Genomic DNA, 26,022 nt, shown 5'->3' with positions numbered 1-26,022 from the left:
CAAACATCTGCCTTTTTGTGGCTGTATGCTCATGACTAATATTTAATGTATTTTATTTATTTATTGTGTTTTACAGTTTAGACAAGAAATAGACTTTTCACAATACCGGAAAACCTTAAGAACAATTCATATAAAAACAAAACAATTCAATTCATCAGTTCATAAAAACGATGAATCCAAAGATAAATATTACATCACACCACAAAATTCCTAATTCATCATACAATTTAAAAACAAGATACAGACGAAGATCGAGATATAAATCATTAGAGGATGATTTACACAATTAAATCCACATTTTAATTTTTATTTAATTTGGTCCTTTCCCCCCAATGATTTAATTTAATAGGCCAATTGATCCGGAAAAATCAGCTCTAAAAATCGTATAGCTTTAATCGTCATACACACTGGTGGATCACTGCACAAGGTTTGTCAATTGTGTTCAGTCCCTTCAAGTCTTGTAAGAGACAGAAACCCTCCTATTGTATCATCACGCAGAATAGCAAGTTTAGAACATGGCATTATTAAGTGATAGAGGGTTTCAATTTGCCTATGACACAGCCGACATAACCTCTCACATCTTGGAATATTTTCACGAGCCCCTTTTGTCACACACGTGCCAAATAAATGTAGCTTCAAGCAGGGGAGTTGCTAGGTCTGGAAAAGACCTGGGGCTAAACTGATGTCGGTACTGTTGGGACTGGGGACTAGCTAGTCTTTTGGCTGTAGCTCCTGAGATTCTATCCGGGGCTACAACCAAAAGATCAGGGGCTATAGCCCCCTTACCCCCCTATCCCCCAGCAACACCCCTGGCTTCAAGTAGAGCCACGTGTGCATACATTCTTTGCAGGGGTATAATTGTAATGCACCAGTCATTCCCACATTAGCTCTTATAAACAGATAAAGTGCACACACACTTTATATGATGACAACAACCTCCTAATCTCAATCTAATCTAAATAAAACAGGCATTTCCTGCCTGTGTTTGGTCTACATACACGCATTTTCTCAGAAATACCACATCCTGCCATAATCATAGTACATTTTTCAGCCCAAATGGAGACAGGTTTACAAGCATCTACCAAGGGTAAGTCTGCAACTCTACAAACAAAGTGCCACCTGGGGGGACAATTAAGCTTCTTTATAGTTGCAGGCTTCTCAAGTCAATCCTGGTTTGGATTTATATAATGCCTAGTATGTTTTTTATTGCCGGCAAAGGGGTGTCCCGTGGCAGCAAGAGCACCTTATGAAAAAGCTTGCTCTGAGGCTACAACCAGGCCCCCTTAGCTTTTGTCACTTCGGCACCATGTATAACACTAGGAATCATTTTTTGTTGGTAAAATTCAATGCAGGGAGGAATGAAAATCGACCATATTTCCTGTCTAATTGCCTCAACTGAGATATTGATTGTGTTATTGCAGTCTTACTCGGAGACCATTGTTCATAAGGTTTATTAGTGCTACAAATCCTAGTTCTGAGACATGTAAAACATTGGACTTGTTCTAATTTCTGTCCATTCAACAACCAATGAAATTTTCTTGTTTCCTTCATTCTTTATTTAAAACGAGAATTTTAGATTTTGCAACACTCATTTCTAGGCCCACACTCTTGAAATAATCATTAGCTGCCACCAATGCTCTCTGGAGACCTATCGGGTCGTGTAGTCAAAAATAGCTAAATCGGCCGCATACAAGAGGTACAGGATAGAAATGGCTCCCAATCATGGAGGACTGCTATTCATTTCTGCAACAGAGGTACCCAAATCTGCTATATTGGTATTAAAGAGGAAGGGGGCCAGAACACAGCCCTGACGCAGGCCCCTCTCACTCTTTATCCACCATGAGGTATTTCCAATGGTATCCAATCTCACTTTTAATCTGGTCTCAGAGTGAGGAGTCTTCAACATGTCAAGCAATTTGGGGGGAAAACCCTGAGATTTTAGCTTTGATCACGAAAGAGCCTGGTTAACACAGTCAAACATCATTCTTATATCTATAATGCAACAAAGATCTGTCTTTTAGTTTCCTGAGCCTGAGTCGTCAAGAGTGATATAATGTGGCAATTCAGGGAGCTATTTACCCCTTTCTTAAAACCTGATTGGTAAATATCATTACACAGCGGTACACTTGTTTGCTTATGTAAATAATTCAAAACCAAGGTTGAGAAGATATTATACAAACCATCCAGTAATGATATAGGCCAGTAATTTACCGGCTCCAACCTATCTCCTGCCTTATGGATAAGCACAACTATCACATCCTTCCTAGAGGCAGGGATTGTTTTTTTTTTATATTCTCCAAAAGGTGAGATTGGAGATGCCATCAGGTCCAGGCTCATTCTAACTTTTGTGACTTAATAATGGCCCCATATACCTCCTCCGGACTAGTATCCATAAACTCCCAATTAAATGGCTCTGATTTTTTTGAACCTCATTTTAAATCACTTACTTCAAGGGGCATCTCCCCATAAAGGTTAGTAAAAATCTAAAGCCACAATAATTACACGCTGTCGCATTGGCCTGCATCGATCTCTGACAATTTCTTTCTTCAACCAAGGACCAGAAGATTGAGCCATTTTTCTCGTTTAGAGCAGAGAGCAATTTTCTGTATCATGCTTATATTTTAAGTGCCCCTTTGCACGATTTGAGTAGGTTTGTTTTAGTTTTTTTAACATAGGAAAAGCAACGCTCCTCATTTTCCTAATAGATCTAAGTTCTCGTCTGAACGGTTTCTTTTCAATATGGGTAACATTATCAAAGGTATGTGTATGTCATTTATTAGTCACAACCTTACTCAATGCCTTACCTGGAATCAAGCATAAACGCGTGTCTTGGATAAACGAAACAAACGTATTCGATTTCAGCCTATTCCTATTTTGTACAAGTAAACAGTCTAGCATTTTTTCATTAAAGGAATGGTGCGCTCAGAAATGATAATTGGTACAAGGATTGGCAATAGTCTAAAATGTAGTTTAGACATATTTTTAATGGAAGTTCCTATGTAAACACTTTTAGAAAACGAGACTCAAAGTGGTTACATGGGAGCACCCATTTTGTGATTTCAGGCCGCCTCCTCAGCTCTGCCTTTGTGGCACTAAACAAGCAGCAAAAGCTCCCTGCTGGGAGCTTTTGCTTACTGCAGCCAGAGCAGAGCTGAGGAGGCTGCCTTCACTTTTATTTTACATTTTCTGTGCTCCCCAACCCCAGGGAAGCACAGAAAATGTAAAATGAAGGCAAAAAGCTGAGGCACACCAATTAAAAATATAACGTTGTTGTATTTGTGATAGCCGTGGTTGGAAAACCACGGCAATCACAAATACAACAATGTTGTTATTCTGACAGCGGCAGCTTTCGCGTGGAGTCTCCTGGGTTCCCCCAACCATGAGGGAGTCCAGGAGACCCCGAACAAAAGCTGCCTCATTCAGAATAACGTTTTTGGATTTGTAAATACTGCGGCATTTACAAATCCAAAAACGTTGTATTCCTCACTGCGGCAGCTTTCGCTTGGAGTCTCCGGCACTCCCTCAGGGTTGGGGGAGCCCAAGAGACTCCGCGCAAAGCTGCCGCAGTGAGAAGCAATGCAGCATTTCTAAACACACGTGTTGCGTTTCTGCCTGCAGCGGCTTTCACTTTGGAGCTCTCGGGCTCCCTACGGGGTGCCCGAGAGCTCCAAAGTGAAAGCTGCTGCAGGCAGAAACACTGCGGCATGGAAACACAACAGCATTGTGTTTCTGCCTGCCTTGGCTTTCACTTTGGGTCTCCGGTGCTGCCCCGGGGGAGCACCGGAGACCCAAAGGGATAGCCACAGCAGGCAGAAACACAACGCGGTTGTGTTTCAAAAACGCTGCAGTTTTTCTTTCCAAGTTTCTCAGGCTCCTCCGGCTCAGAGGACCGCGAGAAACTTAGAAAGAAAGACCGCAGTGGTTTAAAACACAACAACGTTGTATTTATGTCTGTGGTAGCTTCAGCTTTGAGCCCAGTGGTCTCCAAGCTGAAGCTACCGCAAACATAAATACAATGTTTTAAAAGCTGCGGTTTTATTTCTACGTTTTCCAGGCTCCTCCAGCCCGGAAAACTTAGAAAAAAAAACGCAGCTAGTGCTTATTTAAATTTTTTTTTAGCACTTACCGAGATGCAGCTGCTGCTTTCCTGCCTGTAGTCTCTGGTCTTCATCCTCTGAGTCCGGCACCAATGAAGCAAAACCCACCCCAGTGGTAGCTTTTGTTTACTACAGCTGGCTGGCTTTTGCTTCATTAGTGCCGTAAAGGAAAGCACAGGCGGCATCCATTTCACAAAATGGATGCCTCCTAGTGCTTCCCTTTTTAAAGTTTGAGCTTCATTTGCTCAAATCTTCACATAGGGACTTAAGTGTTTAGATATTTTTTTTATTATTGCTCATCTTTTTGGCCAATAATATTTCCAAGCGAAACATTCCTTTAAACCTAATAGCAAGTTTCATTTTCCAAAGAACCTTGCTATTTCCTCCTCTTATTTCCACAAACATATTAAGAAGGGGAAGTTTATATTCAATTACTACATGCAGAGTAAGAATCAAGCAGCAAAGGTCACTATTTTGCCTGCCAACAATCTCGGAGCATTTCTGCTCGGGTAAAGAGATCCTTCATTAGAAACATGTAATCTAGAGTGGAACATATACCAGATCCAACTCTAGTCAAATTGGGCGGAATGTCTCCCTTAATGTTACCTTTGACTAAAAACATATCCGACTTCCCAATAGTTCTTTCCACAAATGGCCTCTATCCCGAGTCTCCAATTCTCTTGGAAGTGAACCTTGATAGTATTCATCATCCAAATATTCGCTGTTTAAATCACCCAAAAGAATACAGCTAACACCCTCATATAAGTATATCTTAATAATCTACTGTATTTCTACCCAAACATTCATTAAATTACCAGTTCTTGGGTTAAAATATAGATTAAGAATCAAGCAAGCATACGTGTCCAATTCATCCTTTACATTTGCTTTAAGATTTACAACCAAGATATCTCTATCGGTATTACCCAAATTGTTCGAACACAATTGTTCGAATGACCAAATTGACCGAATGTCAAGGGTCCGAATTGACCTTTGCACAATTGACTGTGTATATATAATGATCAATGATATTTGTGATGTCATCTTTGATGTCCTGGGTGTTAGTCTTAGCAGTGCACAGTGGTGGCGCGAGTTATGGTTGCTTAGCTTACCATAACTGGCGAATTTCAGGGGTTTTCCGATGTTACTTGTAACCATAACGTCCTTTTAACAACATTTTTTTACTGAATTTCATAGGTTTTTATTTGTGCAACTTTACCATAACGTCAATTTAACAAAGTTTTTTCATTGAATTTCATAGGTTTTTATTAGTGCAACTTACCCATAACGTCCCTTTAACAAAGTTTTTACATGGAATATATATATATATATATATACGTATATATATATATATATATATAAAAGTATATATGTAACAATTGACCTTCACAATTCGGTTAATTGTGCAAAGGTCAATTGTAATTCGAACAATTGTAGTTCAAACAATTCCTATACAACCATCTCTATCCACTGTTGGTCGTTTTTCCATTGTTACATTATAATCATTGCGCAGAGCGCAAATAAGGCCTCCAAATGGTCTTCCTGCAGGACCTTTTCTGGCAGGTTCATAACAAATAATGTAGCCTTCTGTGGGATACTTTGACCCACTCAGTAGAATCCCCATCCATAACCAAGCTGCACTTCTGCAGTCAAAAGCAAAATGGCTGCGCTGGCTCTTTGGAGCACCATTGCATCAAAAGTGGGTTTTGCAGCGACAAAAGGATGGCAGCACCATCTTGCCAAACACCTATTGGGTGAGTTGGACCAGGGAGTACACAGAGAAAACTGGCAGGGTGTGTTCTTGTGTGCACCAAAAGAAGCAAATTGAAAAAGACAGCGCTGCTCAGCTGCTTGCAAGAAGTTCTCATTGAAAAGGGAATATTTTACACTAAAAGGATGCTGCCGTGACGTTATTTTCATCTACTCCACATCACATTGATTTTAACAATAAGGCACTGCCATGCCCATCCATATCCGCGCTGTGCTTCAGCAGAAGAAAATATGATCCCTGCATGACAGGCTTTGCCAGCTAAATCTGAAAAAGGCAAAAGAGCCTTCACTTTCAGCCGCAGAAAACACTTGACATTGGAGTCACAAAATGTCAAAAACATCAATGCTTCAAAGAAACTCCAGCTCTCTGGGCCTATGTCAATTTTAGTGGACTTGTGTCTTTAACAGATTGCTGTATGAGAGAAACTAACTAGGGCTGCCAAACCATGTGGGAAATTCAAAAGGAAGATAAAACATTTGAAATGGGCAGCCCAGCAGACTCCACCACATGTCAAATGGGCTTTTGCAAACCAAAAGAAAATTCCAGTTTTAAAAGTACAATGTTGAATAAAAACCTGTCCTGGCCTAGCAACGTAAAGGGGATTTGCTGGGAAACATAGATGAGATGTTTTATTCAACAGGCTTGCTTCTTATTCAAAACAAAATAAACAAACAGAAAGAAATACATGTTTTTGGCTGTACTGGGAAATCAGCCCAAACAGGTTTCTGCCATGGCCCAAAGGACATCTGGGTGCGGATGACAGCATTGCCCTATCCCCAAGAGAAGCCACATAGAGAGCTGGGACACCTACCTATAAACCGCTACCTTTGAAAACTTTGAATAGACCAAGACAAAGAAATGTCACACACTCATCAGACATTTGTCTGGGCAGAGGACTCTTACAATAGAGATTCTAGGACACCTATGTGTGAAATGAAAAGTCACTCGTCCTCGCAACTTTTACTGAGAGCTTCAAAGCCAACTCAAGAGCAGCCTGGAAGTACATGACCATATTTGGAGGACAAAGGCAGACCAGTTGTTTCAAAAGACTAGTTTATTAATAAACTTTTAAGACTTTTATTTTTGCACCAGGACAGCGCTGACATGTAAAAATTATACAGTTTAAATGTAATTTCCGTGGCTTTCAAATAAGATATCTTGGCTGTCAACAGCATGTATGGGACACAAACGTCAGAAAAATGTGAATCATGGGGAAAGGACATTCAAAAGTGGGAAAAACTGGTAGAAGGGCGAACCCAATCACAAACCAGGAAATTCAGAGACCCAGAAGGACTTCAGGACAATCACAAACAGGTGGCGATCAAAGAGGTAATCCCACAAATGGGACCCCTAACTCCCCTGATTATATAAGTCACAGATACAAGGGCAACCGGCCGATCTTGGGGTATGTATGGACTCCTCCAGCCCAAGGGAGGGATCCCGCCAGGTAAGTACTCCCACACGAAACTTCCCTCCTAACTTCCCCCAGAAGAGCAGTAACCCCCCAAATACTGGGTTAAGTTTCTTTCCCCGGTATCCACCAAACCGCAACCTGCAGGACAGCCCTCCTTTCTTTCCCTGCTTTCAGGAGCCCAGACTACCCAATCCGGGAGAGGGGAGACCAAGGGCGGAGGGTTACCAAAATCCACAATATCCAGGGTTCTCCGGGAGAAGGGATAGTTACCCTTCCCGTGAACCACCTAGATTTGAACAGAGACCCCGGTACCAGCCGGAACGGGTTTCCCAACTGGAGCGTCAGGTCCAGAACCTCACCCAGGATCTGGGTCGCATGTTGAGGGCTCAACAGAACCCTCAGATGAACATGGCAGCTCAGAACCCCACAAACCAAGGGTTTGTCACCCAAGAACAATGACGGGGAGAGAACCCCAACAACTCACTGGTTCCAGAGGAGGAGGCACGGGAGGTTAAGGGGGTGTAAAGCCCTAGAGGAAGCTTCCTTCCTCACTCGTGAAAAGCCCCTGGACACCCAGTTACGGGAAAAAAATTCTCTTGCCCCCTAAACTCTGCAATCCAGGGAACAGAGGGTGGGTAGGAGAAATAAAGACAGTAAAAAGGCTCATTTTGCCAAGTAGGTTAGTGTCCTCCAGTTGGAAGGGGACGAATCCTTAGAGGATTCTGGGAAAAACAATCTTCTCCTTCAGGGACAGGGGAATTCCTCTCAAAGAAAAATGGGTCCCAAGAGAATTAAATGAAGACTGGATGGGTGTGGGGACTGATTCAGAGTCACCCATCCCCGAACCCCAGAATTGTCATCCTGAGAAGAATATAGTAATGGAGGGATCCTCCCACAAATTGGTTGTAGTGACTGCCACCCGGTATGCGGGGGCAGCACAGAGCTAAGGGGAACAGTGGATTCCAAAATCTCCACTATTTCAGGATGCCACATTTTCATTACAGTTTCCAGACTCTGGCACAGAAAATTGTCCAAAACTCCACCGTGTCAGGGCCTAAAATAAAGAAATTGACCACCCAGCTTGCCCAAAATGCCCATTACCTTTGTCCGCTTGAGGAGAAGGAGGGGAGATTGTATGCCCCGGTCCAAGTGCAAGGGCAATGTACATTTTCAGCACTGGTGGAAAGTGGATCCCAAGCCACTCTTCTGTCAAAAAGGGCCTTTGAGCAGCTAAATTCAGGAAGGGGGAGAGATACCAGATCCCTCTCACCCCTCTTCCTGGACAACTCCAGAACTACTTCCTGTCGTGGGGAGAGAGGTTTTGGAAATAAAAATTGGGCGATACAAAGGGAAACACCTGGTCATAGTCGTGACTCCAGAGGGACCACCCTGTCTACTAGCGAATGACATCCTGCGCAGGTTGTCTCCCCTAATAGACTGTACTAACAGGCCAATAAAATTAAAACAAAGTGTCAACCATGTTAGTTTAAATGGCACATGCCACATGGTTGAACAAAAACCTGATCATATTGAGTTTCATTTCCAGAACAATCAAATACCTAACGTGACAGTAATTGCTGTAGGACAACAAACTGGTGATGGGAACTCCTCTCCATTCCTGAAAATCAACCTTCCTTCCAGTTTTTAGTGGCATTCCACACTGAAAGAAAATACTTTGACATTTGTATACTAATTCACAATCTGAAAATCCCAATTCTATAGCCAAAAGTGATGAGCTCAAAGTTTAGCTGATATTCAGAAAATTAGAGAACAGTGGTTCATCCCTATTCAGTTAAATGAGGGGAAGGAGTCTGTTCTCACCCGAGTGTCCGTGAACAACGGAAAGAGCTTCATCAGCAAATCCATGTTGCGAAAGCTCCCAAAAGATCCAGCCATTCCCACATTTAAATTCATCGATAAGTGGGAAATGGGCCTCGAAACTCCCAATTCCATACATCTCCTGCCTAGAAGGTGTATGCTTAAAATTTCTGTAGGAAACAAAAGCATAGAACATAATTGTTGGGTGGTGCAAGATGTCCCTGCTGCATTCTATTTAGGCTGTGACATTCTCAATCGATTTGCCATTAATTTGGACCTGATAAATTACAAAGCCTGGTCCTGACTAGGGGGCAATCCCATGGGCTTTGATGATTCAGAAAAAGCATTTTGGTCAGCCCAATTGCTGCCGTATGCAGTTGAAGTTCAAATTGGAGAGGAGGTCAGCATCCCAGGACGGACCCGACAAGTTGGATTAAAAATTAAAAGAGGACAGCAACTGCAAAATCCTGAGGCATATGTCCACCTCAATGTCTATCTCAAACAGCATGGGTTGGGGTTAAACCCAACACCATTAGTCAATGTAGAACGCAACACCATTCCAATGGTAGTGGATAACAGCAACCTCAGGCACAGGCACCCTTATTGGAATGGCGGTAGATGACCGACATTTTGCCATGGATCTAGGAAACAAACTGATAGGACCAATCCCCAATGACTGTTTTGACAATGACAGCGACAATGACTTACCACCAGACAGGATCTTCATACGGCAAGGGGGGAATTTCCTGGTGTACTCTTCCTGCCCTTACGGTAAGGAAGAGGGGACATGTGACATCAGGCAGGACAAGGTGATATTCCAGGTCCACAATGACTGCCTCTCCTACCTGAAACCCTCTGTCCAGGTCAATACTCTAACCAGAGACCTCTCCACCCAGCTGGAGGAGGCCGCTGAGATAGCAAAACCGGATGTCTTTCCAGGCTTCAGGCAAATGGTTGAAGAGTGGGTCAATCTAGCTGATTGAGACTCTGGAGCAAAAGCAAATGTTGAAACAGGTGTTCTTAGATTTTTAAGATCTCTTTGCAGTGACCTCGTATGACTGTTGTCGTACCGAAATCCATACTACAACAATTCCCACGGACCCTGGAATGACTCCTGTGTTTGTGAAGCAACATCGATTGCCTCGCGCATCCATGGAGTCCTTGACGGAAATCATCAAAAAACCTTGAGTCCCGTGGGATAATTCGTCCAGTCCACAGCACCTTTAATAATCCGGTGCTGGGGATTTTAAAACCAAATGGCCACTGGAGACTCTGTGCTGAGCTTAGGTAGCTAAATAAATGGGTCCACATGTCCCGAAGGCCTCTCCCATACATTGATCAAGGACTGGCCCAGATCCAGGGGTCAATGTTATACACTGCCATTGACCTAACCAATGGGTACTGAACCGTGCCTGTCAGTAGGGAGGACCAATACAAGCTGTCCTTTACCTTCGGGGGGCAGCAGTACACGTGGACCCAGACTCTCTTCAGATACATAAACTTCAGCAACAAATTCAACATCTTCCTACATAAGGCCATGCCCGGCCTGGGTGAAAGGGGTAACCTGGCCTATGTGGATGATGTCCTGATAAAAAGCTCAACTGTGGAGGAACATATAGCGTAAATCTGTTATGTTCTGACCCAGTTGAGGGTTGCCGGAGCAAAACTGTCCTTCCAAAAGGCACAGTGGTGCAGGAACTGTGTCTACTTCTTGGGGCATGAGATAACACCTGAGGGTCTCTGTCCCCAGGAGAAGAAAGTGGAAGCACTCCTAAAACTGAAAGACCCCACAACTATGCGTGAGCTAAGAAGCCTCCTTGACTGTCTAATTACATTAGGAAGTTAATTGAGGATTACGCAGAGATCACAAGACCCCTGATCCATCTGTTGAAGGGGGGGCCAAGTGGGAGTGGGGTCCAGAACAAGCCGAGGCAGTTAAACAACTCAAAAGAAGCCTCTCACAAGCGCTTTGTCTAGCTTACCCTGTCAAAAACAAGGAGTTCTTCTTGGAGACAGGGTTCTCAAATACATGCTTGATAGCAGTATTATATCAAAAGCATGACAAGGTCAATAAAGTCATCTCCTATGCAAGCAAGACTTTATCCTCTGTGGAGGAGAAATTCAACGATTGTAAGAAGTCACTCCTGGCAACGGTGTGGGCATTGAAGGATTAACACATCATAGTGGAGACTCCACACCAGCCGTTGCAATACCTCCAAAGTGACAGAATCCGGGAAGGAAATGTGAGTAATTCCAGAATTACTTCTGGGATTCTGTCAATGCAAGGCTTTTCTGTGGAGGTCAGATATGGCCAAAACAAGAAGAGTCCCCTCGCGCAAGGTCTGGCTGACTTGCATGATTGTGCCAGAGAAAACTGCCCCGAGGACGAAAGTCTTAAAACCCATGACAACATGGAGGCATACCTGAATTCCCCACACAAAGTCTATGAAGAAGACAAGTGTGAGGGAATTCCCACAGTTTAATTGGACGGGTGCTCCAAGGCTCCTCCCTCTCACCGGCCCTTTACAATACCCACAACAAGCCTTTATCTGATCTCCTAGATTCCCTTGGTATTATCTACACCAATTTTGCTGATGACACCCACATCCTTATCCTGATCTCTGGTAACTACACCACTGATGCCGTCGCCATTAACAAGGTGTACAGCATTATCCAAAGCTGGATGTCGACCCACTATTCTGCCTCAATGATGAAAGAATTGGGCTGTTTATTAAGGGCTCCCCCTACCGTCTCAAAAACATAGACACTGTTTTTTCTTCCTTCCCCACCGATGGCACCAGCATTCCTGTCCTGAAACATGCCAAAACATTGGGCTTCCACCTGAATGTGGAGCTCTCAATGACCAAACACATCAAGGCATTGGCCTCTTCGAAGACCTACACAGCATAGCTCATCTCCTTGAGTAGACAATTCCTCTCTCCAGGCAACTGCCTCACGCTAGGGAACCATCATCCTTAGTAAATTGGACTACTGTAACTCTTTTCTCATGGAAGACTTCTGCTACAAACCTGCAACTTTTCCAGAACAAAGCCCTCTGTGCAGCCTTGCGCATACGTTGCTCAGACCACATCTCTGCAACCAAGCGAGCCGCCCACTGTCTGCCCATCAAGACCTGCATCGATTTTAAAACTCTGATTTTTGCACACCGGTGTATCTACAAAGAAGCCCCCCTCTACCACAACAACAGCATTGCCCTGAAACACCATGTGTGCCCTTTGCGTTCTTCCTCCAACATCACTCTGCTCACCCCTCGCTTCAATAGCAAAAGAGCAGGGGCCACACATTTCTGTGTCGCTGCGCCCTCTCTCTGGAACTCCCTGCCACCTAACATCAGAAACACGCATTCCTACACAACCTTTAAAAAACTGGTGAAAACGTGGCATGTCTTATGTCTGCATCCTATGTCTTCTAATTCTGTACAAACACTGTGATACCTCCAGGTCTGGGCATTACTTAAATGTAATAAATAAAATAAATAAATAAATGATGAGTGGTGCAGAGAAACAAGGGAATGGGGAGCTAACAACAGGGCAGGGCGAAAGGTTGGCAATTTGTCAGCACGGGATATACAAGCAACCAGGAGAGGAAAGAGTGCATCACCCAGTCTCAGGTCGGGTATGGGGTGACGCAGTGTGGACCTAGGGTTTAGGGTGGAGCCAGTGTAGTTGTTGCCTTAGAAGATATTTCCCTCCTAGATTGCATGGCAAGTTCTGTGTTCAAAATCTTATCCTCCCTTTTTACAATCACACCCCCAGTCCCGCTGAGAATTGTGCTAGAGTTTCTAAAAGGATCTTAAGAAGAGTTCCTGTTGGGAAGTAGGCACACACATGGTGGGGATGTCTGTTATACTCCTACCTTGTATTTGTAAATACATCATTATAAAAAGCCATTTGCTATTTTCTCACAATGTGCACCCCAAAAGAGTCATATTTTCGAATCACACGCCTTGTCAAACTGTTTTTGCTAATAAACTAAGTATGAAACTATTGGGGATCCATTGAGGGGTGTGCCTCCACAGCTTTTAGATGCCCAAGTTCTCTAACTCGCTAGCCCCCTATAGGATTGCAGGCAGGCAAGCACTTCCGAGTTGAGTGTGGGCAACAGATTGCGCCTTAAACGTTGAGCCAGTTGTGCAAATTCCATCTTCCTCATTTGCCTCTCTCCTTCCCAGGCTTGAAGTACCCAGTACACCACCGACCACCAAGAAGCCCAACTTCTCTGTCCCTGTGGCCTGCACACACATTCCAAAGATCAGGCAGAGCACGAGGCTGTACCCAGTGCTGCAGGTACTTCCTGGAGTGTTCAGTGACCACAGCACACAAGGCTACATTTAAAATAGAAAAGTTGAAATGTGAAATAAACCGTCAAAGCCTTGTTTTTGTGCTGAAATTCGGGCTGAGCGCTGTTTAAATTCCGCCCGCAAATTCATAATTATTCTCTTTGAAAAATTGTGAAAAGTACACATTCTTTTACAATTACACCTCTGGCAATTACAGTCCTGCATAACGCCAAGAGACTCTAGTAGAGATTGTTCACTTACTCTACTGAAAGAAATCTCACGCAGAAAAGTAATTTGCCGGATGTTCTAATCACCAAACCAATTGGAAAACTTAATTTTAAAAAATGTACTTGAGTTTCACACTTATTTTGGAAGACAATAACCTACAAGATAAACTTTCTGTTTCTGACATTCATTTACATGCAGAGAAATTCTCCAACAACAGTACATTTGCTCACTTTTTTCCAGCAATTTAGTGATTTTGAATCCCACATTTTTGAAAATACTATTTTTATGGAATTCATTCACCACAATTCTGATTTTGATGTGTATGTCTTTCTAATTTTGCAGATTTCTCCAATTTAGTGAAATGTAATTGCCAATTTTACAAAATTGACCAGGGTGAAATTGACAAATTTAGCACATCCCTTGCTGAGTATTTGCACTCAGATTTACTTTGCTTTATTTAAATATGTTGCAGCGTTTTTGGAATTCTGTAAAATGGAGACCTTCTTAATATCTGGGTATTCCTGGTTGTGCAACAGAAAAATACTATTCTGTCCTCCTGGTACTCATCCCCTGTATTTACAACGGTGTGCTAAATGGTTTTCATGACGTGTTCCCGGATTATTCAACATACTATGACTCATCAGAGATAAAAATACTGGTTGTGTCCTCTCAAGAACCTTACGACCCCAGTGTCCAGTCACACTTAGGGCCGCTTCTAGAAGTAGGAGGATTTTCGGCGGGGAACACTGCATGTTGTAATTGCTGATATGGCATGTGGTATTTTGAAATATCTGCCTAATTATGAGCATGCCACTGGGTTGGCTTTAATAGTTGTATATTTTGTGAAAAACCAAACGCAGTATTTCTGGAAATCTGTTTGCATTATTAAACTTTGTTTAATAAAAGAAAAATAATTTCCCCCCTCATTTTGCGGACAGAAATGGCTTTCATACAGTAGTATATAAAATATTATGCCTACTGTATAAAAAATGTTAATACACAAAAGGAGCATTCCTGACCCTCTTGTGCATGGCACTGCAAAAGTAGTGAGACAGGGGGGGGGGGGGCACTAGAGATGCCGCTATTCTCACCACCCTTAAAAATTCTGCAAGCAGGTTTTTCCTGTAATAAAGGGAGGTGGCTGCAATTCCCTTCACTGCAGGAAAAAACCTACAAAAACCTTCTGAATGTTTAGAATTTTAACTCCACCTCTTGGGTGCTGGAAGGAAATAACCAGAAGACAGGTCTTCTCTGTCTACACTCCAAGACTCTGGAGCCTCCTCCCTGTCAACATCAGACGTGCCCCATCACTTCTACAGTTCAGGAAAGAGCTCACGACCTTCCTCTTCAAGAAATGGCTCCTCCTTAACACCTAGGTCCACACACCCTGCACTCCCCGCCCTACCTTATACTCTCTGATCTGCTCCCCACTGTCTTCCCCCATGCTGCCAAATGCCCACCCTTTCCCTGTTAGCTCCCTGCTCCTTTTTTCTCTGCTTCCCTCTCTGTGTTGTTCACCATGATTGTAAACAGCTCCATTGCTTCTTGAAGCCAGAACCGCGCTCAATAAATAGTCTAATAATAATAATTATGAAGTTGGCCGGGGCTAGGGGGATAGCATCTTCGCTGTACAAAATACTGATGGCTGACCCCAAAAATATGCCACCTACGGCACGGGACGCGTGGGGCGGCGAGCTGGGTCTTCCCATTACTGACGCAATGTGGAAGAAAATGTGCATGCATACTCGAACCACCTCTCTAAATGCCAGACATAGGTGCATACAATATAAACTCCTGAATAGATTATACTACACACCGCACAGATTGGACAGGTTCGCATACACCCAGGCTCGCACATGCCCCAGATGTAAATCTCCAGCTGTTGACCACATACATATGTTCTGGTCCTGCGATGCGCTGGACCCATACTGGAAAGCCATAACTGATGCTCTCTTAGAAATTACTGCGCTCCACATCCCCCTGGAACCACTAGCCGTACTGTTCGGCCTGCGGGATAGCCCTGAATTGAGGAAGGTATCCATGTTCTTGAATGTTGCCACCATAGTAGCCAAAAAAACATACTATAATGTTGGAAGCGTCGATCCCCCCCTTTTGTTTGAGATGTGGTTGAAGTCTCTCACCCGGACTCAAACATGCGAGGAGGACTACATCAATACCCTCCCGCTGAACTCCCTCCCCAAGAATGTTTGGGTGGAATTCTGCACTTATCTGAATAATAAGGATGACTTGGAACTGCTGCCTTCCCCCTCTCCTGGTGAAGTAAACTAGACTGTTGTTGAGCCTCATGATCATGTATAATGTGTATGCCTGCTTCTGCTGGTATTTCCCAAGTATTGCATTACCACCCATGTATCTGCTATGTATCGTTTTTCTCTCCTTGCCTTGCGCATTGTGTTGATTGTCTGTTCTCTCGCCATGCCAATAAAGAAAAGGTTAAAAAAAAATAATAATAATAATTATGAAGTTGCACGGTTCTACACTTTAAGGACCTACCTGATGACAAACTCTGGTCCAATAACTATTGTACTGTCCTCTAATGTCAAAGCATGGGGATCTCTTCCCTTGAATCATTAGGACCACCCAAGTCCCAGGCCTTCAACATCTCTTCATTGTAGAAACATTTCTCCTTGTGCCCTTTTTGGACACTGTCGGTAAGAGGCAAATGCAATGGAGAATGAGCACATTGGCAACTGACAAGAGTCAGACTTGCAGCTGCAACGGAGCTACAACTAAACTACACAGAAATCCGCTAAGTGAATGTTGACACTGAAAGGTTTGTGTCTCACTTGACCTGCTATTGTTGGACCTCGTTTGCAGCATCTGTTGCCAGAACTGCACCTCCACTGGACTTGGAAGTTTGCACTGTAGATTGCACCCCATCTATACCAGTTCTTCTCCAGCAACAATTGTCACCAATGGATCGCCAGTTGTCCTCCTTCATTGAAGATCCTTTATCAGCTGTTCTTTCACTGTCACTAGTGATGTCATCAGGGATGTCATTTGTGATGCCATCATTGTGGTCATAGGCTGCACAACAGGGGGTGTGAAGTTAAGGTGTCTAGATGAATTTCACGAGTTTTGTTGCATTAAGTTTTCAACTTAACGTCTGTGCAACAAAAGTTCTGTTTTTCCTTGAATATACACTAGGGATAGTATTATTGGCACGCCCTGTCGACCTCCCTTTTTGATTTTCGAAAACAATACTCTGCAGCTTCCACCCACTAGATGTCAGCCTTTGCACAGCATGTGAATCTAAGCAGATACAAGCATCAGAAATACAATTACGGTGAGTAATGTATCCCATATTACAGGGCCTGTGGTGGCGGCCCTGTAGTTATGATTAAGTTGCTCAACTAATAGAAAGAGCACTTTTGGGGTGGCTTATTACTTTGCCCCCCATGGACGAATCCTCACCACAATTTGCAAATAAAGTATATGGCCCCCTCGGAATGATACTGCAGAGTTTAATGAGGTTTTGTCCGGGGGGGGCGGCAAAGTTATAGGAGGGTCCCAACATTTTTAAAATCCTCATAGACTCAATGGAAAAAATATTTTGCTCGCGCCTACAGCCCAAACCGCTAGATGGATTTTTAGCAAACATGTGCCAGGAGTGGCAGCATGGTCCCAAAAGCATGCTTTTATACATTTGGTTTAAATCCGCCCAATAGTTTTTTAAAATATGAACCAAAAAGTAGGTCAAAAACAATTAGTGATTTCTGGGTCCGGTCTGCAGACTCATTTCCTGATTCGGAGTACGCAGATGCCTCTGTGTCAATAAGGGGATAGGTCGATATCCGCAGACAACAAAAAACGCACACTGATTAGATGGTGAAAAGGTGAGGTGCGTCATCATTTTTAAACAGTTGTCATGTTGGATCCGCGGACAGGGTAGGGTAGGGGATTGGAGAAGAGTTGATATGGAGCTGTTTTATAGGTGAAAAAAGGATTTGCGGGTGCCGCAGAGTCCGTGGACATCGCCACTGACCGAAGACAGCGCAGTGAGAAAAAAGTCTGGGGTTATTTGGTGGCCTAAAGAGAGCCTGAAAAGGGTGGTGGGTGCAATAAAGTGTCATGGAGCTGTTTTATAGGTGGAAAAGGGGTGTGCAGGTGCTGCCGAGCCCATGGACAATTTTGCTGTCCGCGGACATCATTTGGATTGCAGGGGGTTCTGGGTGGGTCTTGTTATTTGAAGATGTATTGTACATACTTGTTACATGGTTTAATTACATTGTGGTGGTTGTGGACAGTGGCCAGATGCTTGGGGCAATGGCCAGCCAAGAATCTGGCCAGTGGCCACACATAATATAGTAATATGTGGATAGTAATTATAGGTACTGTAGGGAGAGTATACAATATTTGTAATATGGCGGAATTATGTAATTGAAGTGTATATGGTATTTATGGTTGTAGTACAATTGAGGATAGTGCTTATGGAATATGTATTTGTTTCTTTGTGAAGATAACATATAGGATAATACTTTGTATGGTTACTTAGTTGCATACAGTAATCAAACTGGAATCTCCGGTTTGTTTTCTATGAAAAAAACAGTATAATTTGTTAAGCAGGATAGCTTAAAAGCTTGAATTGCATACAATTCTACATATACATTTACTTTTTTGACCCTCATAAATAGTACATTCTATGTACTATTTATAGTACAACATTAGTGTGTGCTACACTGTTGTTGTATTGACAGGAAATAATAATTGGGTCGTTAGGAAAAAATCCATAGAGTATTAAAAAGAAAAAAAAGTATGTAATTCTGTGAGTGTACGTGTGGTGGTATGTTTGTTTGAAGTGTGTTGTAATTAAGGTACTGTTTAAAGAAGTTAGATACCTGTAGGAGTATTCCAACTATATTCGACTTTACAAGAAGTTCTGCAGTAAGAATAACTGTGATGGTATATTTGAAGTGCATTACAATGAAGGGTGTTTTTAATGTAGGTATTCTAGCTGTCTTGGATTTTAACAGTATGCATTGTAACATTGTACATGCCCACTGATTGAATGTTGAAAAACGTGAGCTGCGTCATATTTGTTGAAACGGTCACCATATGTTTACCTCGTAACGACTGTTGTCCGCATACAGTGCTGTGGATAAAAAGTTTGGAAATTGCATTTGGAGTTATTCTGTTGCCAGAAGAGGGCTTGGAAAGGGTGGCGGGGGGTACAAAAGTTGATAGGGAGCTGTTTTTATAGGTGAAAAAAATCTGTGCAGGTGCTACGGTGTTCGCGGACATTGCAGCAGTTCACAGACCCGCACGTGCCATCCGGGTCATTTAAGGATGCCTGTCGTGGTAAGAGGACATCGGAGGACTAGCCAATTAGGATTTGTGGTTGTGGAGGGACTAGCCAATTAGGTTTTGTGGTTGCTGCGGAGGAGATGACGTGTACAAGAGTACAGGATAGCAAGTCATTTCTTTGTTGTGTGTAGTGAAGATTGCTATGGCTTTGAAGAAACACAGTGTGTGGATGGTGGGGGATTCTTGGATCCATTCATTGTATGTTTATACTGAATCTCATGGCATTTTGGGAGGATAGCTCAGAGGCAACATGCTCGCCTTGGAAGCAAGACCACACAGAGCAACACAGGTTCGATCCCTGGGTCCGCACTTAGAAACCTCTGGGCATTAAGTGCGTTATAAATAACCTATCATATCATATCTCTGCCACTATTGAATTGGAAGAAGTGGATGTTTCGTGGTATATAGATTATGGATTAAAGTGGGTGACTTTATTACCATTCTTTAAGAGTATGGCTCACTTTAAACATCCAGATATTATTATTGTGCATTGTGGAGGCAACAGTTTGGGCTATGTGACTGCAGATATTTTTTTCTGAAATCCATCAAGTCAAATATGAGACATCCAAACTTGTTTTGTTCGGAAATGGAAGAAGCTAGACACCATGTCAATAAAGGTATATGTGCTTTTTTATTTGGTTTCGGAATGGCATCCTTTGACAACGCAAATATCAAGTTGGACGGCGTAAATATTTTTCCAGGAGCTGCAATTCATTCGACTGATGCCGGAAATCAGATTTTTCTTTTGAACCACCAAAATGCAGTTGTCCTACATAAAAAAGAAACACAGAAAACATTAGAAGACGTTTTTGTGAAAGTTAGAAAAAATTATGAATTTCAGTAGAACATTTGTTCATTCAGTATATAGCCCCCCTGCAAAAAGGTTATTTTAAGAGCCACCATTTTTTAAGGTGGCTCCAAAACAAACCTTTTTTTTTTGTCTTTCTGGCTTTTTATATTTTTGGGGGATTTTGTCTTTTTTGTAGGAGAGGCGAGGAGGTAAGGTGGGGGAGGGAAGGGTGGGAAGAGGCACCAACCACAGATACGAAGGTGCCGGATGACAGGGGAAGATTTTGGGCGTGTCTTAAATATAAGGTAGGTGGAAGTGTTTCTTGTGCTCCTTGACCACAGCCTCGAACGCACTCCGAAACTGCTCCCCTGCAGAGCAGTATGTCACAGTACAAACAGAGTATTGTGACCCTCGGAATTTAAGGGTCAACAGCATTCTGTATGGCCTGTGAGGCAGCCAGTGGGATCCTCTGCCTACATCTCCCTGAGAAAGGAATTGCCTTTCTTAGAGCACCCGGGTGGTCAGAACAAGTGTGTCATCACACGGAGGTGGTCGCAAAAGAGTATTGCCCAGGTTGTCCGTGACTGAGTACAACACTCGATGCATTCAACTTTGGCAGCCCAAGGTTTTGGTACACACCCAACGGTCTTAAGGAACCGCCACACCCATGACTCTCTCTGGGTGCTGAAAGTAGGAATTTCCTCTACCTCATCTTCCTGTTCCTCGTCATCATCGCACCTGGTCTCCTGTCCAGGCCATCCACATGGTGAGGATGGTGTCCCCTGGGAAGGTGGGATAGCCATGACAGACGCCATTCTTAAACTCCTGGAAGTCTCCTGGAAGTAGCTCTCAAAAGATGCTCTCTCCTGGTCTTCCAGATTGAGAATGACTTAAGGTAATGGGTGGGTCCCTTCAGAGGAGCCTTCCACAGACACCACGACTGTCTGCGGACTACCGAGTTGAAAATAGGCCTTGAAAAGTTGAAAAAAGTTGACGGATCAACTAAGAATAGGTCTATGAGCTCTGGAAGGGTAAATGTTCACCTTGAAACATCCTAGATTGGCTGAAGAAATGCAGTTTCAAATCGTCTGCGATCACGGACCCTGTATGCAGACACGTCGGTACACCGCATGGGCACGGTCACATGATGACGTCCGGGGAGCGTCTGTGGCTGCGGCGGGTGGCCACGGAAATCGGCAGGCGCAAAACCCTGGGGGCATGCACAGTGATGTCCACAAACGGGTGCACTGTATGCGGACTAATTTAAAATGCCTCATGCAAGACCAGACATGATTTTTAACATAATTTAAAAGTTCTTTAAAGTCATTGCTCAGTTCATCCAATTTTGAAGACAAGATCATTATTTAATTCTGCAAAGTTAGGGTTAGGGATTGTATTTCTGATTGTTGTGATTCTGCATAATTAATCTGTGGTGTAGTTTCTTCATGTAAGCAATGTACTATAAGAAAATAACAAATTATTATTTCAATGAGCTCTCCATAAATTATAATATTTGTTTATATTGAAAGATGTATTGTTTACCATTAGAGATTTCATCTTCACTCATTTCTTCTTGGGGAACGTTTTCTTCTAGCCACTCAAGTGAGTTTGCCATTTCTGTCAAAATAAGAAATGGTGATATTTGCTTATGAGAAATGTTTATATAATAAATGGTAATAAAATCATTTGTTAAGTTGCTGAACTTAGAAAAAGAGTACTTTTTGGGCAGCTTATAACTTTGGTTTAGTTCGAGCAATGGTCGCCAAATTTTGCAGAAAGGCGCAGTTGATTGGATGTTTGAAACCGTGAGGAGTTATAATTTTAGAAATTGTTGCCAGATTGGATGGCGGATCATGGCCGCTGTCTGTGGACAGCGTGGTGAGGAAAAGAAGTCTGAAAAATATAGTTGGATTATTTTGTGGACGAAAGAGGGCCTGCGGGAGAGGAAAAAAGTTGATATAGAGCTCTTTTGCTAGGTGGAAAAAAAGAGCTGTGCAGGTGCTGCCGTGTCTGCCGTTACTTTTTCTGTCTGCTGACATTATTGGGATTGGGGGTTTTCTGGGTGAGTCTTGTTATTTGAAGGTGTATTGTATATACTTGTTACATGGTTTAATTCTACTGTGGTGGTTGTGGCCAGTGGCCAGATTCTTGGGGTCATGGCCGTACCCCCAACAATCTGGCCACTGGCCACATACTCTATAGTAATATGTCTATAGCTATTATAGGTACTATAGGGGGGAGTATACAATTTTTGTAATATGGTGGAATGATAGAATTGCAGTGTATATGGTATTTATGATCGTAGTACAATTGATGATAGTGCTCCTCGATCTCTCCTCTGACTTTGACATGGTCAACCATTATATCCTCACTAAACGACTGCATGATACCTTTGGCATCACGGATTGGGCATTGTACCGGCTTATCTGTTTTCCTTCTTCCCAGATGCAACTAGGCCATTTCTCCTACACCACCTCACTCTCTACCTTCAATGTCCCCCAGGGTTCTATCCTATCGCTGTGGCTCTTCAATATCTATCTCGTCTCTCTGGCTCACCTGATCTCCTTCTTCTTGTCTGACCGCTATCTAGGCATTGTGTGCGGCTAACAATCTCTGTCTCAATGCTAGTAAAACAGAGATCCTTTTTATTGGGACACCTGTGCCCTATTCCTTTTTATGCTCTGGCCGCCCTCCTTGTGCCCTCTACCCTCACCATCCTTTGAGGCTGAAAACCTTGGGGACTCCTCTCTCTCCTTCATTCCTTACATTTTGGACCTAGTCAAGAAGACCCACTTTCAGCTTCACCACCTTATAGGCATTCTATCTTGAGCGACGTCATTTCACCAAAATGCCAGGGGTAGCGGAAGTGACATTACACGTCCCTTGACCTCTGATGACATCACAGGAAGTGACGTTATTTGACACACCCCAAAGTGACATCACTGAAAGCGATGAAACACGACTTTTCACCCCTTGACAAAATAGGAAGTGGCATTGTTCCTAAATACACTACAAAAAATATGGTTATGATATCACTGTAATGTGATATACATTTCATCCAAGAATGGGTCACCATATGTATCATTAATATCAATGTGTATAGGCCCATATTACCAAATTACTGTGAATGCAAACAGACGTTCAAGGCCGAATGATAATGATGCTTTATTATATAGCACTTACACTTACGTGCTTTATATAGAACAAATATACATACAATATCACCCAACCTGTGTTGGTACTCATTTATCGATCTCAGAAGGATTAAAGGCTGAGTTGGCCTTGCCGGGATTTGAACCTGCAAATCACACACACATCTCAGCAGAGAACGCTCAACCCAGTGAACTATTTTACCGGCTATAGCTATCTTACCGGCTATGGTAAAATGTGCAATTACATGCTTGAATGTTCTTAAAGTGAGAAAGCAAATTACACACATTACACACTGTAGTAGATACCATTAAACTGGTAACTGAGGTTTAACAGCAGGCCAGTTCATCTGCAGGTGTGGTACGAAGTTGGCCACATGTCAAGTCTGCATAGATCTACTTTTCAGGCTTCAGAGGTTGGCAAAATGCATACCATTGGGATGGTTCAAAACTGTGTATTAAATAATTTAGAGTAGTGCAGAGAAATGCTTTTGGAAAGTTTTTGTTTGCATTGTGAATTTGAGGTGTTTAAGAACAGACTAAATCAGTGACTCACACCCTGACGTTTGCCTGAAAAAATAAACCTTTCATGAGTTTAGCAATTATTCTATAGAATTTCAGAAAGGCAAATTATTTGTTATTCCTATTCTTTCTTATTTAGGGGCACTGCTCAAAGTGTTATACTCGTGGAGTCCCCTGTTTCTTTTTAAAGAGGCCTCAACAAGAAAGCCAGCCTCTCCAGAAACAAAGAGTCACATGGCTCTGGCCACAGCCCAAGAGCTTCCATAAAAAAAGAAAAAATGTTAACCTTTTTTTCTTAATTTTTCTTTTTTTTAGGGGTAGCAAGGGACACCATAGGGGTAGCAGGGGAGACCTCAGGGGTCGCAACTGCGAACCCCTGTAACCTCCAAATGACATCCCCGTCTACCTTTCCTCATCTTCCCCGAGAAGCTCAACATCTCTAGAGCCCTGTTCATCTCTAGGGTGGACTACTGCAACAGTCTCTTCCTCAACCTCACCCTTTATTCTCTACACCCCCTTCAGCTAATCCAGAATAGGGCTGCAAAATTAATCTTGGCCTCAAGCCCAGGGATTGTATCTCTGTAGCCCTAAAATCTCTACATTGTCCCCTGGTGGCTGCAAGGATGAAAAGGAAGATCCTCTGTATCATCGACAAGGCTTTCTGGGGCCTGGGACCACGCTATCTACAACTTTCACTTCTTAAATACTCCCCTGCTAGAGCTATCCGCTCCTCTAACTCCAATTCTCTGCTTGTCAAACGCTTCTCCAAACAGGGAGCGGGAGGCAGGTCTCTCTCTTTGGCTGGTACCTCTCTTTGGAACAGCCTGCCTGCCCCTCTCAGACTTGAGCCGGACTTTCTTAAGTTCCAGAAACTTCTCAAAACTCTGCTTTTATCTTCTTGTTTCCCTAAATCACTTCCCTGCTAACTCATACCAATGCCACTGAGACTGGTGGCCTGGTCCCTCATGAACCTCACAGATCCCAGGCCCTATATCTGGCCCCCACCCCCACTTCAGCACTGCCCTTGCGGGTCTACCATCTGGTGCCTGTGCACCCCACCCTTGATACTCCTCCACCCCAACAGCTAGCCAGTAGCCTCCCAACTTGGCATCCCTTGTCACTTCCCTCCTGGGCTCCTACCAGCACTTGCCCATCCCTACTCATCCTTCCATTCATGCACTTCTCTCATTGCACAATGCATATGTGCCTTTATAGCAGCACTGTGTACAATTCTTTTGTATAAATAAGAGAAATGAAGACACAAATGATTTCTAGAACATTGTTAAGTGGCAGTTGGTGTGTGGAGGTTTATATGTTAATAGGGTTATATGTAGAGTTTTTGGAAGGGATTGGTGGGTGGATGTGTGACTGTTTGAAAGCAGGCAATGAAAGAGTGTTACAAACATAAAAGTAAAAAGGGTAGAAGGGCTATCATATGCGAGGGTGTGCACATGCCTTCCAGGTGTTTTAATGATGCATGGCCAGGAAAGTGGACTGCGGAGACAGCAGATAGTCATGAAGGTCCATGGATTATTGTCCTTATTGTATGCTAGAGAAATGTATTTGGGACAGCCAATTGTCTCAGGCCTTTTATTTTTCTCTAGTATACAATTGTCAATTATTTTCATTAGCATAGTACAAAATGCGAATGGAAAAGTTGGAGAATCTTATTGAGACTAAAAAATGTAAAGTAGATGGAGCCTATAAGATTATGTTTTTAGTTCTATTTTTTAACTGTGAAAGGTGGTTCCTAAAGGCATCTTTTCTTGGTGTTTTTTGATTTTTGTTTTTCAGAGGCCAGGAAGTAAGGTGGGGGAGAGGAATACGGTAAGGGGCACCAACCACAGATATGGAGAGGAAGGTAGACAGGGGAAGATGCTGTGTGTGTGTGAAATCTAAGGTAGGGGCAGTGTATCTCATGCTCCTTGATTACAGCCTCGAAAGCACTTCGAAACTGTTCCCCCCTGCAGAGTGGTGTTTTGCAGTATATACAGAGGACTATTGTCTTGGAATAATATGGTTCAATAGCCTATTTTATGGCTTGCAAGGTAGCTGGTGGGATCCTCTGCTCCACAGGAGTAGCCTGTGTGGTGGCAGTAGCAGTTGAGGAAGATGAGGTAGAGGAAGACAGCCTACTACTTCCTGAGAAAGGAACAGAATCCATGCTTAACATCACTAAGATAGCATTCATTATTTTACTTGCCACAATTACCAGATTTAAAATATTCTACTTCTACGATGCATGCTGCAGCCATTGCCTATGTGTATGTATGATTAGGTTCCTGTATTAACAATAACACTCCAATATAATATTTTGCTGAGATAAGTACATTCATTAATACATTAAGTACTTTATGATAGGTGTCCCGATTAACCCTGACATCTTGTTTATTTTTATTTTTTATTTCTGTTGGCCATTTGTATGGCGCCTATACACAAGTGTTTCCAGGTGCCATTGTAAACGTTGTAAACACAACCACTTGTAAGAACTTTTCAGCAAAATTAATTTCATATGTGATGTCATCCATGACATTTGTGATGTCATCTTTGATGTCCTGGGTGTTAGTCTTAGCAGTGCACAGTGGTGACGTGAGTTATGCTTTTTTTGGTT

Source organism: Ambystoma mexicanum, chromosome 1p (genome assembly GCF_040938575.1).
Source record: "Ambystoma mexicanum isolate Mex_15411 chromosome 1p, UKY_AmexF1_1, whole genome shotgun sequence".
NCBI classification, from domain to species: Eukaryota; Metazoa; Chordata; class Amphibia; order Caudata; family Ambystomatidae; genus Ambystoma; species Ambystoma mexicanum.
Note: the sequence above shows the minus strand (reverse complement) of the source record.